This window comes from Colobus angolensis, unplaced genomic scaffold (genome assembly GCF_000951035.1).
Source record: "Colobus angolensis palliatus isolate OR3802 unplaced genomic scaffold, Cang.pa_1.0 Scaffold27, whole genome shotgun sequence".
Lineage (NCBI taxonomy): Eukaryota > Metazoa > Chordata > Mammalia > Primates > Cercopithecidae > Colobus > Colobus angolensis.
In genome coordinates this window covers 4,609,877-4,626,203 of record NW_012115932.1, presented here as the reverse complement: position 1 = coordinate 4,626,203, position 16,327 = coordinate 4,609,877, and the positions used below count along the sequence as shown (strand labels likewise).

The window sequence follows — 16,327 nt, the reverse complement described above, 5'->3', positions numbered from 1 at the left end:
TCATACTCTATGAAGTGAAAATTATCATATCTGCCTTGTTTTCTATATTAGTGAGGATTTTTTTAATAAGAAAAACAGAAAACCCAATGGCTTAAGAGAAAAACAAAAACTAGCCTAAGCAGAGAAGGGTATGTGTTGGTTCACACAACTGAAAAGTTCAATCATAGTTAAATCTGGAGGTCCAAATAACATCAAAGCTAGGTATATCTCACTCAAAACTGCAGTGTTGATTTCCCATGTTGGCTTCCAGCAGCTCTAGGTCTCCATTTTCATCATTGCAAGTACAGTAGAAAGAGACTTTCTACTACATTTTCAACACAAGTCTCAGAATTGACTTTCATTGGTCTGAAATCCCGTGCCCATTCTGAAACCAGTCAATGTGACAAAAAAGATGAAATGCATTGAGGAGCTGGACCAGCACACATTTCATGGAACAATTAGGCATTTAGCTGAGGATCTCTGGGAACATAATTTGCATTCTCTATGGTGGAAGATAAAGTAGCAGACCTGATTCCCTGGTAGGAATAAAATGTTTCTACTGAGACGACTCCCTGGGAATCTATTCCACTTGCTCTGTAAAGTGTGTCTAAAGCTAAAGCCATCCAGTTAAAGAGAAAAGGGCAAAATACTGGATTATTGCTGATACTGAAATGAGATTGTATATTTTGTATTTCTTTTCTCTCCTGTGTCATGCAGGCTTCCTTTGACAAGAGAATCAGAACTGACTGGTGACATTTGTTTCAATGAAAGCAACAGTGTGAGGGGTAAGTAGTTTTTCCTATTATTCATCTCATTCAGTGGAGATATGAACTCCTTTCCACTGCCAAGATGAGAAACTACTATTTCTTACACATGGACACAAAGATGAGAACAATAAACACTGGGAATTCAAAAAGGAGGGAAGGAGAAAGAGGAGCAAGACTTGAAAAACTACCTATCAAGTACTATGTTTACTTCTTAAGCAATGGGGTCATTAGAAGCCCACACCTCAGCACCACTCAATATACCCATGAAACAAATTGCACATGTACCCTCTGAGTCTAAATTTAAAAACAAACAAACAAACACCACTGCTATTTCTTCCTCCAAGCCAGTAAAATAAACATTAACTGATCTGGTATGTCAGTTGCCAAGTAGATGGCTTAAACTTTCTCCATTGTATATATTCCCCAGACAACATAGGACCTGTCAAAGTATATATCACTTAAGATGTGCTATTGGCTGCAAATAACAGAAAATACAGATTCAAGGTGGCTTAATAAAAAGAAAAAAGTTTTTGGCCCTTGTAAGAAGTCCTAAGGTAAGAGAGGTCCATAGATTGCCAATGGAGTAAATCAGTAATGTTACCAAGACTTGGATTATGACTTCTTCAATGGGCTGTCTCATCAGTATCCAACAAACTTCCTCTCACATTTATTGGCCAGAAATATGTTACACACCCTTGCCTAAACCAGTCCTTAGCAAAGCAAATGGAACCACCGTGATTGGTTTAGACTAATTGCTAGTCCCTTCTTGGTGTTAAGAATGGGACTTACATTCCCTGAACTACATGGTTGTGTGGAGAAAAGTGGATATATAAACAAAATTAAAATCTTATTAGAAAGAATAAAGGAAGAATGAGTAGTAATTGTAAAGGCAATCAATAGTGTCTACTATAAGATGATACTATGAAAATCTCAACAGTATTTCCTCTAAGAAGAAAGCTTATAAAGTTATTCAATTCCAAGACCTCATATACTCCATCATGGCAGAGAAAGCAGGCACCAGACTTGGCTAACCTCCCCTCTAGTCATGGGTAAAATGAAAGAAAGACTCTAGATATAAAACCCAAGGCATTATCATTATACCATATGCAGACTGTTTCTCCAATTTGCATAATTATAAACTCCCCCTCAAAGAGTAAACATCACTGCCAACTTAAAAACAACAACAACTACAAAATAGTATTAAATATGCATTGCTAATTTGACTTTCTAATTTGTCTGGGCTCTTCACAAAGATGTGCATAACTCTGCAGATACCGAATGCTTAAGAAAAATCCTCCACCTGCCTGAAAAACACATCAACAGGAAAACAAAAGCTAAAAATTAGTTTTTCAGCTAAAGAATTTGAGGTGTTGCCTGAAAATTACCTGCAGGAGTTCATTCTATTAAAAATGACTCTCAAATTCGTTGTCTCAAGCATTGCTTACCACCATTCAAGTATAGGCAATTGCTTTGTGCAGCCAAAAGAAGATCATTTCGCAAGATCTCACCATTCAGTTTTAAGAGTCTCCTGTGAGCTGTGTATGGCATTATATTTGGTCATTTATAGGAAGTAATTCAAGAGTTTCAGAAAGACTTTCCTATCCCAAAATCTGTCTTTTATTGATCTGCCTCAAAGATCCAGACCACTTGGGCTTCGAAGCTTCCAGCTATCGTACAAATATGCTACCTGGCCAAGGTGGATTAGCTATTATTATTTTCCTCAATTTCAGTTCCCTGATGAGCCACGTTGATAAGTGGGACACAGGATGTGTGTATATGCATAGAGGGAAGTCCTCCTGCAAGAATGAATCAAAAAACGGTAAATGTTGGCTTGGATGCAGTGAACAGGGAACACTTCTACACTGCTGGTGGGAATGTGAACTAGTACAACCACTATGGAAAATAGTGTGGAGATTCCTTAAAGAACTAAAAGTAGAACTACCATTTGGTCCAGCGATCCCACTACTGGATATCTACCCACAGGAAAAGAAGTCATTATATGAAAAAGATACTTGCACACACATGTTTATAGCAGCACAATTTGCAATTGCAAAATCATGGAACCAGCCCAAATGCCCATCAATCAATGAGTGGATAAAGAAACTGTGGTGGATGGTGTGTGTGTGTGTGTGTGTGTATATATATATATGTGTGTGTGTATATATATGTGTGTATATATGTGTGTGTATACATATGTGTGTGTATATATATATATGATGGAATACTACTCAGCTATAAAAAGGAATGAATTAATGGCATTTGCAGTGACCTGGATGACATTGGAGATTATTATTCTAAGTGAAGTAACTCAGGAATTGGAAAACAAACATCATATGTTCTCACTGATATGTGGGAGCTAAGCTATGAGGACACAAAGGCATAAGAATCATACAATGGACTTTGGGGACTTGGGGTGAAGAGTGGAAGGAGGGTGAGGGATAAAAGACTACAAATATGGTGCAGTGTATACTGCTTGGATGATGGGTGCACCAAAATTTTACAAATCACCACTAAAGAACTTATGTAACTAAAGTGTACCCCAATAACTTATGGAAGAAAATAAAAATAAAAAATTTCCTTTGAATTAAAAAAAGTCCCCCTGGAGGTATACAACTTACATGTGTACATGTAATTTGCAATATATGTGTGTATATACCTCTATATAATGGAAATACCTGTTATGTATAAACACATAACACACATGAATACAGTGTTACATAGTGAGATCCTTTTATACAAGCTATTCTCAAACCTGCTTTGTGAACTCAATATTATAGACATATTTCCTTTGTAATTTGTGTGTGTGTGTACGTACGCATCATTTTTTACCATTGATTAGTATTGCATCTCAGGAATTAATGATAATTTGTTTACTCAATCCTCTTTTAAACTATACCTGTCATTCTTAGCTATATCGTCACTATTTTTAATTATATGAAAGCATACCTGTGCACAGAGATCTTTCTCTGCACATACTGTTGTCTCTTTAGTAAGCTCCTTGAAAAGTCATTGCTAGGTCAGGGACAGGAGGGAAGAACCACAGAGGACTAGAATATTGATACTGCATGATCTTTTCTGGGGGCTCAAATATGCCTGTGAGGCTGGGCTCCTATAGTGTGTATGTGTGTATGGAAGAAGAAAATGGGGACAAAGTGCAATAAATGTGACCTTTGCTGATGCCACATTTTTATAACGAGTTGTCACAGAACAATAAGAAAACTGCTGTTATTGCAGACAACCATTAGATTTGTTTTAGTGTTTACTTCAGCAGTGTCTATCTGTGCCTTGTCTAGACTGTAAACTCCCTGTGGGCAGGAGCCAGTTCTGGTGGTTGTTGCTGTTACTGACCAATATGTGGCAAGTGCTTAATATATTTACATTACTGCATTTCAACATTTTTTGGGTGAAAGAGTGAATAAATTATACAGAAAATATTTCCTGAAAGGAAAAGATTTTCAAGAAACTTCCTAAAGACTGACATTCTAGGGAATCTGTTATCTTCTCAGTCTTCTTACTCAACCCCCAGTATCTCTTTTGTATATCATACTTTCCATCCCACAACAATTGAAATATAGAACCATACAATTTTAGGTGTTACTCTACTGTTCTAAGGCAAAAATTAATTCTGCCTCAGAAATTATTGTATAAGGAGCAGGTTGTAGTAAATGGATCATCCTTATCAGTCAAGAGTTTATCTTTAACATAAACCACTCAACCCCAGCCTCAAGGTCTACCTATTTTTATGGCCAGTATTTGACTTATTTTTATATTTTACTTCATTTTTAAACAAGATAGGTTGCTGTACGATTATGAAAATTAAAGTAGGAATAAACTTGGATATGTGACTTTATACTGAATTCTATAGATTGCAAAATGGATGGGTTCTGTTATGTTGTGCCAGTTTGAGTTGCTCAAAACACACTGAAAAATGAAATATTTCTCTCTTTCCATAAACAATATTTATTTGCCTTTTCTATTTCCAAAGATGTTTTCTATTATATCATTCAGGATCTTACCTAAGTTTCTTGAATTCTTGTCATCCTTCCCAGAGCAGCAAGGGTGGTTTTCAATTTCCCTAACTCACTTAATGTCTGTCTGCAATTGTGTGCCCAGCAAAAGAGCTAACTGAACAGATACCCTGTACCCATCACAAACCAGCAATGCCACAGGCTCCTGGACATAGAGCAACATTGACCTAAAAATCTTTCAAACATCCCCAAGGAAAAAGGGAGATTTCTATTTGGCAATTCAAAGTGAGATCTGCAGACCAGCAGCACCCACAGCATCTACTACCTCCTTAGAAATGCAGAATTCTAGGCCTCACCCAGACCAGCCTACCGAGTCCAAATACACATTTTCTCAACATCCCCAGGTATTTCATATGCATGTTATGGACCTAAAGGGCAATTCCTTGTGATCATTCACCTGGATTTCTTCCTATTTTCAAGAGATCTCTCTGCTTTAACCAACAAAATGAAGCACATAAATACTAAAAGTACATTATTTAAATAGCCCACACTATTATTGTACTGGGCAAAGAACACATTTCATACTGAGTTGAAGGAAATGTTGCCTATTTCAAAACAGTTTACTCCTTAGACAATTTCATTTTCATAGCAACTTCCCCTCCATTCCTTCATTTGTTCAAAATGGCAGCCCTTAAGATATAAACATGCTATTATTTTTATGCATTGAATTTGGATAAATACAACACATGTGACACATTTACTATGAAATCAAAGGAAAAAGCCTCCCTAGAATGTAGTGCAGTAAAATCTGTAGTCACTTTAATGATGCCGTCACAATTTATGGTCCTGAGTAGATCATGAATTCTAAACAATTGCTGGAATCTAAAAGTATCTATTGAAATTAAGAATAAATATTGTTGTGGTTGAGTAGGAAAAGTTTCAGGAGTGTTCAGTTTGGGAATCCAGTTGTTACACAGTACACTGGAGTAAAGGGGAAAAAAATGTTCCTGGAAATAACGCCAATGAGATGCACAGATAGAAGTGAAGTTTTTAGTATGATCAAAGAAGATTTAACAACTATTTTTAAGTCTGGAAACCATTTTCTAGATGTTTAAGTCTGAACATACTACCTTATAGTTTTGTATATGGTTAATCTCAACTGCCTGCATTTCTGAAACAAATACATTGTTAGTATTGTGATTAAATGATGCTATTGTATAAAAAAGAATAAATTATGTTCTATGAAATCACCAAAAAAAATATATATTTATATGGCAACCCTACTAAAAGGCTAAATCACAGTTTAAAAAGAGAGATAAGGTGAGCTTCCATGCTCCCAGCTTCTACTTCTGGGCTTATCTCTTCCATTCTCTTAAGGTTTCCAGTACTCTCAATCTCTCTTGCCCTCCTCTAGAGGAAAATATATTCTTGAAATGAAATGTCAGTCACTTATATTTTGTATACATTCAAAGATTTGTTCTAATAATTTGTAGTACTATCTCTCACCATGAAGGAAAGAATTTGTCTCCCATTAAAGGAACATTACATGTTAGAGTAAAGAGATGATAAGTACTGACTAGATCAGGATTAGTTTTATTTGAAGAGTTGATAACTTCCTGGACTTTAGTGTTAATATTCTGAGACTGCATCTGGATTCACCGGGAGAAAATATTTTGTGATCAGTGATGTCTGCCATGGCTATGAGATAAGGACATAGCCATGCATCGGCTATGTAATATTCCATACCACAGCTTTTACTGAGCTTTTATACAGATCCATTGTTAAGCACTTGCAGGTTACCTTGTCTATTGATGAATATCAAATTATCCCCCAAATTAAATGTCTTAAAAGAATAATGCATACTATTTTACAGTTTCTATGGGTCAGGAATCTTTGGGCAACTTACCTGAGTTCTCTGTCTCAAGGGTTTCTTACAAGGACACAATCAAGGTATTAGCCAAGACTGCAGGCTCACCTGAAGGCTTGACTAGGGAAGGATCCACTTCCAAGCTTACTGATGTGGTGATTAGGCACACTCAGTTCCTCCAAGGCTGTTGCACAGAGCATCTCAGTTCCTCACCAGCCATTTTCCAGAGACTTCCCTCAGTTCCTTGCCAGCTTGCCCTCTTTTTTAGGGCATATACACAAAAAGAGTAAGAGAGATAGTTAGCAAGAGGAAAGTCACAATCTTTTGTAACCTAATTATAGAAGTGACGTCCCATCACTTTTGCCTAATATGTTCACTGATGTAAGTCACTATATCTGCTCAAGGCCAGGGGAAGACACAAGGGTGTAAATCTTAGGGGGTAGGAATCAGCGGGAGCCATTCTGAATATTTAGGTTGGTTTAAATCTTTTCCTTGCATATACAATGCAGGAATAAGTATATCCTCTACAGAATTGTTTCGAAAAGTACTTGGCTTTCACTGGTGTTGTTTAGTAGCCTTTTTCTGATTATGTAAAAACCATGAAGTCACTGCTAGGGCCCGGTTAGGGATAGTGACGTTAATAACAGGAACACATAACCAGATTCTGCACACCTCCTATGTAATTCTCTGATCATTCTCCCTTTGCTTCAATGCCTCACAGGCTTTATTCCATTCTGTCTTCACCATGGTCACTCTTAAGATGCCTACTACTATTATCCCATTTTTATAAGTGATGAATTAGACATAGAGAAGCAGAGTCACTTACTCAGGCTAGCACAGCTAACAAGGAACAGAGCTGGGATTTAGACACAAATCCACCTGACTTTAACAGTGGTGTTATTGCCACTGTGCCTTTTGCCTCTCTGGAATTAGCCGAAAAGTGGTCTTCTAAATATTTTGACAATGTACCCCTATTAGCAATAACTTTTCAGAATATGCCCTTACTATGTGTATATGTATTTATAACATATCTGTAATTTAAAATAAGTAAATCTTTTGGATAAAAGTGATTATGAATAGAAGTTATTCACACCACAGTGGATTGTCTTGCCCAGAGCTGATTCTCTCTGGATGTGACATCCTCTGGCCCATAACTTCCCAGTTGACAATCAAGTGGGCTTGTGGACATAGAGTTGGATGCTTCTGCATCCCAGATACTTAAAAAAGAGGGGAGACACTGACTTTCAGCCTCTTCTTTGCTCTATTATGAGTTTTTGAAGAAATACTGAATGAGTAGGAGTTTGGACAATTTCTTCCTCTCACTTTGTGCCATCAAATCTCTTAAGGAAGGATATTGTAGGATTGGAACAGTCTTTCTTCCAGCCTTGGAGCTGTGGTCTCCACTATGGGAGAAAATAAAATGCTTTTAAATGCTGCCTCCTCATTGGGATTGAGAGATGGAGGAAAGTTCAGATGCTGTTTCCAAGTGACGTTTCATACTTTATAAAGAACTATTTATTATGGCTTTAAAATTACTTATGTGTTTATTTTAAATAGATAATACATGGACATGGCAAAAAGCATGTTTAATGCATTATGAATATTTACTGAAAAGCTTTCTGTAGAGCCTGTCTACAGCCTCTCCACTTTCCTCCCCTAAAGCAACCACTTTGTATGTGTATACCTTCCAGTGAGAGTCTATATCCATACAAATACACATGTGGATGCCCCTTATTTTTTTATAACCTAAGTGATACACCAGTCTCTGTAGGTGGTTTTATTCACCTGTTACTTCTTAGAGATTGTGTTATATTAGTATACAAAACCATTACTTATTCTTCTTAATGGCCACATAATATTGTATAGTAGAAATGCACCAAAATTTATGTAACCAGCTCCTTCTAGATGAATGTTTAGGTTGATTTAAATCTTTTCCTTTTACATACAATGCTTCAATAAGTATATCCTCTAGAGGATTGTTTTGAAAAATACTTGGCTTTCACTAATGGTGTTTTGTAGCTTTTTGCTGATTATAAAAAACAATGTAGTCACTGCTGGGGCCAGGTTGGGGATAGTGACATTAATGACAGGAACATATGACCAGCTGGGCACACCTCCTGTGTAATTCTCTGATTGTTCTCCCGTTGCTTCAATACTTGGTATCTTAGCTAAACAAGCCCCACAATGCTACCACGAGAGAAAAGTACTTGTATTATGTGACTTTGCTGGAAGACCAGAGAAATTCAGGCTCCATCTTCCATCTTTGGATTTCCCAATGCAGCTGTGGGAAGCAACTGTAGGAACTCTTGCGTGGACTGGCTAGCAGGATTTGTCTATTAATAAGAGGGTAGGGCAGCCTTGAGCAGTGGTAGCACAGTGCAGTAAGGAGAGCATCAGCTTCAGGTCAACATATTTGACTTGTGTGGGTGGTTCTCCAAACCAAGATAACTGTCACCAAAAAATGGAGGAGTGGATGCTGGCGTGGCACAAACCATGGGTGCCCACGTTAGGGGTTGTTCATGCAGTCCCTTCATCAGTGACCCTTCATCGCCACCCCTTCCATAGCTCTGAATATCCTTGTCACTCTGGTCCCCTTTCCTCACTGGGATTAGATGACCTCAAAGATCCTATCCCTCTCAAGCTTTACCCCAACTTTATAATTTGCCATCACGTATCAGGGAGGCAGGGTCTGGCTCAGGCATCTGCCTTTACGATGTTTTATCCCCATCTTGCCAGATCACTCAGAGCTCCCCAGAAGTGTCAACCTACTCTTTCTCTTGCCTTCCTGGTTGGCTGCCTGTGGAAATTACTAGGAAGTGCCCAACTAAAGTCATTCTGAAGACGTGTTTGCTTCAATTTTCAAATCAGTATGCTGGCCAGGGTGTCAAGCACACAAAGAAATCTCAGCCTCTGAGTTCTGACTGGGCTTTTCCAAGTATGGACATATTGTTATAAGCATAGAGATGACTAGACTGACTGAACGTTTCCCTTGGGCCAAGTGTCACAGGGAAAAAAATCTTACTAATAACAAAAGCAGTAGCAGAGGCTACATTTTGAGTTGCTGCTTTATTCCAGAGTCTGTATGAGGCACAGAGCATCCACAGAGTATGGGACCAGTCTAACTGGTTGGCAACCTCATCTCCATTACTCAGTAGCTCTGTCACTCTGATACATTTCTTGCCCTCTCTAAATATCAGTTACACCAGCTACAAAACAGAGCAGCAATTGCACTTACCTCCCAGGGCTGCTGTGAAAAATCAGACAATGTAGCCCCTGAGACATACCTAGCCAGTATCTGGCATACAGGAAGCACACAGTACCAGCTGACTAGTTTCATAGCTATTTCTGAAAGATTGTTCCTCCTCATTTCATAAATGTACAAACTCAGAATCCAAGAAGGTAAATAACTTGCCCAAGACCGAAAGTAGCAAAACTGGGACTAGAACTTAGGTCATCTGCCTTATTAATTCTTCAAATATTTATGGGTCCCTCCTATGTTCCAAGCACTGAGGATAGGGAAATAAGTGAGCAAGGCACAATCCTGGCCCCCATGGAGTTTACAGCCTGGTGTGATACCATCAGATCCCTTAACATGCCTGCCATCCATTCCCTTCGTAAAGCTACCCCAGGGCACCTAATTAAAATGTCCCTGAATACTCTTGACAGGAACCACAATAGCTAATATTTATAGGATACTAGTGGGTGCTCATTTAATCTCTCCAAAAGCCCTGTGAGGCAGCTACAATTATTATCTCCTTTTTACTGGTTAAAAATCTGAAGCTTAGGCTGAGGCAGGAGGATCACAAGGTCAGGAGATCAAGACCATACTGGCTAACACAGTGAAACCCCATCTCTACTAAAAATACAAAAAATTAGCTGGGCATGGTGGCAGGCACCTGTAGTCCCAGCTACTCGGGAGGCTAAGGCAGGAGAATGGCGTGAGCCCAGGAGGCAGAGCCAAGATCGCGCCACTGCACTCCAGCCTGGGCAACAGAGCAAGACTCCATCTCAAAAAGAAAAGAGAAAAAAAAAAGCTTGGAGAAAGCAGAATGAGTTCTTGAACCCATGTAGCTAGTAAGTGGTGGAGCTTGGATTTGAACCCAGGCAACATACAAGAATAGTCCACTATACTGTTTAAAGGAGTCAAGCTGACTTGAGACTGGGATTGGAGCTAGAAAAAAAAGTTATGTTAGTGCTTCAGTCCACATCCAATCACATATAAGGTGCATCTTATTTCTCTGTGCCCTATGTTCCTGTAGTAATCCTCAGAGGTTAAAAAATAGATAATACTTGCGATAGTTTGCTGAGAACAGAAAACCAAACACCGCATGTTCTCACTTATAGGTGGGAATTGAACAATGAGATCACTTGGACACAGGTAGGGGAACATCACATACCGGGGCCTATTGTGGGGAGGGGGGAGGGATAGCATTAGGAGATATACCTAATGTAAATGACGAGTTAATGGGTGCTGATGAGTTGATGGCACACCAACATGGCACATGTATACATATGTAACAAACCTGCACGTTGTGCACATGTACCCTAGAACTTAAAGTATAATTAAAAAAAAAAAATAGATATACTAGGAGAGATCTTTGACTGTGAAAACAAAGCAGGCACTATCGAATTAAAATCAGGCAGTGGGACTTAGACTGACTAAATCTGCCTTCCTGCACTCTGCTTAGTTGCATTTTCAAAGACCTCTGTCCTCAAGGGACAAGCTTTGTTAGCCAGTGGCAGATACAGGTCTACTTCAGCCCCCAGAAATGGAGTTTGACTTGGCTGCTTGCAGATAGGCATGGCCTGGGGAGACAGAGGCCCGGGCAAAGCCCAGGGGTCTGGCTGATAAACCCAGCCACGGCTGGTGACTTCTGCAGAGCTGCTGCAGATCACGAACAGAGTTGTGTTCAAGGGAGTCAAACAAACTTCAGTTCTGCCTCCCTGATTCAGAAGATTCATCGGAATCTCCACAGGCGTTCGGTGGGTCCATGGAGGCAGTGATGCTGGCATAAGTAAAATACTATCAGCATGATTTTTCCCCATTTACTGGCTTTATTCATGGCTCACAGTTACACTCCCTCCAGTGAGGGAGGCTCTGTGCAACCCTAATACACTGTGAGATTGTTAACTGGGAGTAAAAACAAGGCAGAAAAGAGAGGCTCCCTGCAGAAAACAAAGAGGCCTTGCCCTTCACACACAGACAAAGCCAGACACAGCTGGAGCCTAAGTTTGTGTCTCTGTTACTTGCAAAACATAACACCCAGCAAAATACAGAGACTAGATTTGTATTTTTGTTCCCAACCTGAAATTAAGAAATCTAAAGCAATAAGTCCTTCATGGACCAGGTTTCCACCTGCCTCGCAACACATAAGTCACCTCGGGAAAATATAAAGAAGGTCCCGGACTGTGCCAAGGAAGTGGGGCACAGTTAATAGAGCCAAATATGGTAAAGCACATAATTCTTCGCCAACAACTTGCAGATATGATGGCTCCCTAAGCCTCAAGTCACCAACAGAGGGTGTTTTTAACTCATTTTACCCGTGTACAAATTCTGAATATCCAGAAAGATTGAGGGATTTGCTTAAAGTCATGCAGCAATTTGATGAAAGAAAGAGAATCAGAAGCCTGCATATCCCTGGTTCTTAGGCACACTTAGACTTCAGCTCCTTCTCCGGGGAAAATGTGATAATGCCCGGAGGCTGCTTTGCACAGCCAGGACAACCTGGGGAGCACTCCGTCCTCATTAGCTGTCATTAAGTTGCCGGGACCTCCAGTTGCTCTTCCTACGGGGCAGAACTGAAGACCAATGTCATTTGTTTTGTATGTCCACCTCCTGGGGTTACACTGGAAACGCTTCTAATGAACCGCAGCAGAAGAAAACATTATCCTCAATTAGAGCCCTTAGGAAAAACTGCTGCATTTTCCTACCTGCAGAGGAAAACACTAAATCGGGAGTCTGTACATGAATAAACAGAGGAGAAGAAAATTTACAAGTGTGATGACTCCACGAAAGCTTCCCTGAGTCTTTACCATGGCAAATGACCCGCGAGCTTTCAGAGCCACCATATTAGTTTCTTGTAAAGTAGCTTTTGTTGTTGTTAATGAAAACATGATCCTTTTACTTAGACAGATTCTGTGACCAAAGGAGCTAGGAGGTCAGGTTGCTCACAATAAGACTGTCTGCCAGGCATAGGAATATCCACATATTATGTAACTGCTCGGTGGAACAGAGGGGGGAAGTTTCTGGTGCTGTAAAACTCTTTTACCCAGAACTTGCTCCTACACTGCTGAAGAATAAATGGTAGCAGAGTGATTAAGAGTCAGGTGGAACGGAGTTTAAGGCCTAGATCTGCCACTGGCTTGCTGTGTGATGTTGGAAAAATTACTAACTGCTCCAAATCTATAATTCTTCAGCTATTAGCTGCTCTGGAGCTGCTAATGTACCTAACAAATAGCACATAAATTATTTAGCTGAGTAAATGCGCAATCTTAGTAGTAGTATCAGTATCATTCCAACAGAGCTGGAAATTACCCCCAGAAACCACCTCACCAAAACAATCTCAATTCTGACTGAACATCAGCATCACACAAGGTGCCTTTAAAATATGCATATGGCTGGGACCCAGACTTCCTACCCGTCCAGCCCGTTTTCAGGCTCTCAGCTTCATGCACCTCCCTATTCCTTTGATAAGCCATCACAAAGTCTGTCTAGAACAAAGCTACTTGCTTCCATTAGCTGAGGCTACAACTGTTTTTCAACATGTCTGAGGAATGAGACCAGGCTTCTCTACTTTTCAAAACTCCTCAGGTGATTCTTAGCAACCAGATTAGCATCAGTCCTTAGAACAATCTCAAGGACCCACTAACACATGCCCTGGAGAGGCTGAGTAACCCGAAGGTCACAGAACCACAGAGCTCATTAACAAATAACAACAAACACACTCTTGGTGCACCTGATTTCCGTGGAATGGCCTTCTTACTGAGTCAGCACAACAAAATTCTACAAAACAGCAGAATCATTTTCATAGTTGATTGTCTCAAATGTGGTCCATACAGTCCTGGTTTTGCCGTGTGTCAGCAGCTGTTTGGAGCTACCAACAGATTTCTGCCTAAAACTTACACTGTGGGTATTAGGTAGAATTTCAAACCCAGAGATATCTGGGAATCTGTCTGAGTTAAGCATCGCTGGCTTGCCCCAGGGAAGACTGGCTTTTTAAGACAGGGGTTCCCCAACCCTTAACAGTCATTTACTTTGTATGTCCACCATACTCACCACATATTGGGTGGACACCATACACTAGGTCCACACATTATTTTCTATCCCTTTTCTCCCCACCCTCAAAAGTGACTGAGGCTCTGACTGGTGAATACATTCGCTGAAGGAGGTAGAACTGGGATTGAGTCAAGGCTTTGGCCTCAGTTATAAAGTCACACACCTTCAATTATATTGCAATACCCTCTTTCTTCTGCTGTGGTTCATTAGAAACAATGCCAGTGCAACCCCAGGATGTGGACGTACAAAGCTAATGACATACAAGTTCCTAACAGTACTGGTCCATGGCCTGTTAGGAACTGGGTGGCATAGTAGGAGGTGAGCAGCAGGTGAGCATTACCACCTGAGCTCCACCCCGTCAGATCACTGGCAGCATTAGATTCTCATAGGAGCACGAACCCTATTGTGAACTGTGCTTGCCAAGGATCTAGGTTGCTCGCTCCTTACAAGAATCTAATGCCTGATGATCTGAGGTGGAACAGTTTCATCCTGAAACCATCTTCATGCCCCCCACATCCCTGGAAAAATTGTCTTTCACGGAACTGGTACCTGATGCCAAAAGGTTGGGAATTGCTGTTAGAGGACACAAGACCATAGTCCAGGCATCACAGTCACATCCCACAGACACCACCTCCCATTGGCTTCCTGGATGACAGGCACAGTGTCCAGGAGGAAAAGAGCAGATCAGAAAAGTCAATCTGGCACACAAACCCATGAGGGATGATACACTTTGCAGGCATCATCTGAGGGTAGTATTAAGAGCTTGTGGAGAAAAGGGAAACCTTGTACATACACTATTATTAGAAATGTCAATTAGTGGTGACTATGGAAAACTGTATGGAGGTTCCTCAAAAACTAAAAACAGAATTACCGTATGATCCAGCAATTTCACTTCTGGGTATTTACCCAAAAGATTTGAAATCAGTATGTTGAAGAGAAATCTCTGCTCCCATGTTCACTGCAGTGCTACTCATAATAGCCAAGTTATGGAAGCAACTTAAGTGTTCACCTGTCACACTTCAAATCTCTCTTGCAGGAAGAGCCCTTGGAGGGGCTTCCCTGATTAGTCAGCCTTATCCAGGTTAACCTCTGTCTTAAGGTAAACTGTTTTGGGACCTTAAGTACATCTGCCAAACCCCTTCCCAGCAGTACCTAGAACAGTATGGAATTGAATGAGTGGGAGAGAGTACGTGTAAAACAGGAGCCAGGAATCTTTGGAACCATCTTAGAATCCTTCCTACCACAGATACATTTTTCTTACCAACTCTCGCTTGGATCAAAGCAAGATGGGACAGACAGCTAAGGTACAGCACGAGAGCTATAGTTAATAGTATTGTATTCTATACTAGAAATTTGCTAAGAGAGTAGATTTAGGTATTCTTACCACAAAAAGTGGGGAGAGACTATGTGAGATGATGAATATGTTAATTACCTTGACTATAGTAAGCATCTCACTATAACTATGTACATCAAAGCATCATGTTGAGTTTCTTAAATATACACGATTAAAAATTTTTAAAAGACATGTATCTTTTATAAAAACGGAACAATAAAATTATGAGAAATCTACCTTTTATGAACAGCTCATAAAATAATTCTTTAAAGATTGTTCTCATTATTTTATAATCATACCCTATATGTGGGACACCCAAGTCTCTTCAGCCAGCACTTAGAAGAAATGGAAGTTAAAGATGCTAATGATGCTGTACTATTAGACAGTATTTAGGAATAATCCCAAATACTCCTCAGTATAAGGTGTAAGCCACTTAACCTTTTATGCCTATCTTATCACCCATAAAAGAAAGAGATGTTTACCTGGTAAGACTGATATGAGAGTTTAAGGATCCATTTTACATAAATGATTATGGCAACGAACATCCGTCATTTCTTGCAAACTCACCACCTACAGGCACTGTACATACTTCTGAGGGTATTGCAATAGAATCGAAGGTGTGTGACTTTATAACTGAGGCCAAAGCCTTGACTCAATCCCAGTTCTATCTCCTTCAGCGAATATATTCACTACTTAGAGCCTCAGTCACTTTTGAGGGTGGGGAGAAAAAGGATAAAAAATAATGTGTGGACCTAGTGTATGGTGTCCACCCGATATATGGTGAGTATGTAAATACCTACTGATTTGTTTTTCTAAGACCAGCCGAGCGAGCACAAAAGAACCAGCAGGTAGGCAAGTGTAGGAGCAAAACTGCAAGTTTATTTTGGTAACCTAAGGTGTGGGGAAGAAGTTTGTCGGCCTCCGGCAAAGAAGGCCGACAGAGTCCCCCACTCCTGGGGCTCTCGGGCGGGGTTCCTGCATCCCGACTTTAGTGGGGCTGGAGGAAGACCGCGTGGGACCTGGGCCAAGAGCGGCTTTTCTAGGGAGTGGGAGGGCAATAGGCGGGGCACGGGCGTGTCGGGGGCGTTCCGCAGGTGCGACCAGGTAAATCTTGGTCTCTTTGGATTGACGTCACCT

General features: G+C 40.2%; 1 protein-coding gene across 1 annotated transcript in view; it reads left to right on the top strand.

The window, feature by feature from the left end:
- Window positions 1-16,327, top strand: part of ATP10B (ATPase, class V, type 10B) — a 283,845-nt gene that overhangs the window by 55,945 nt on the left and 211,573 nt on the right. The window contains exon 2 of the mRNA XM_011947712.1: window positions 697-941. The gene's annotated coding sequence lies outside the window, so the exon portion shown is untranslated. The remainder of the gene's footprint in view (window positions 1-696; window positions 942-16,327) is intronic.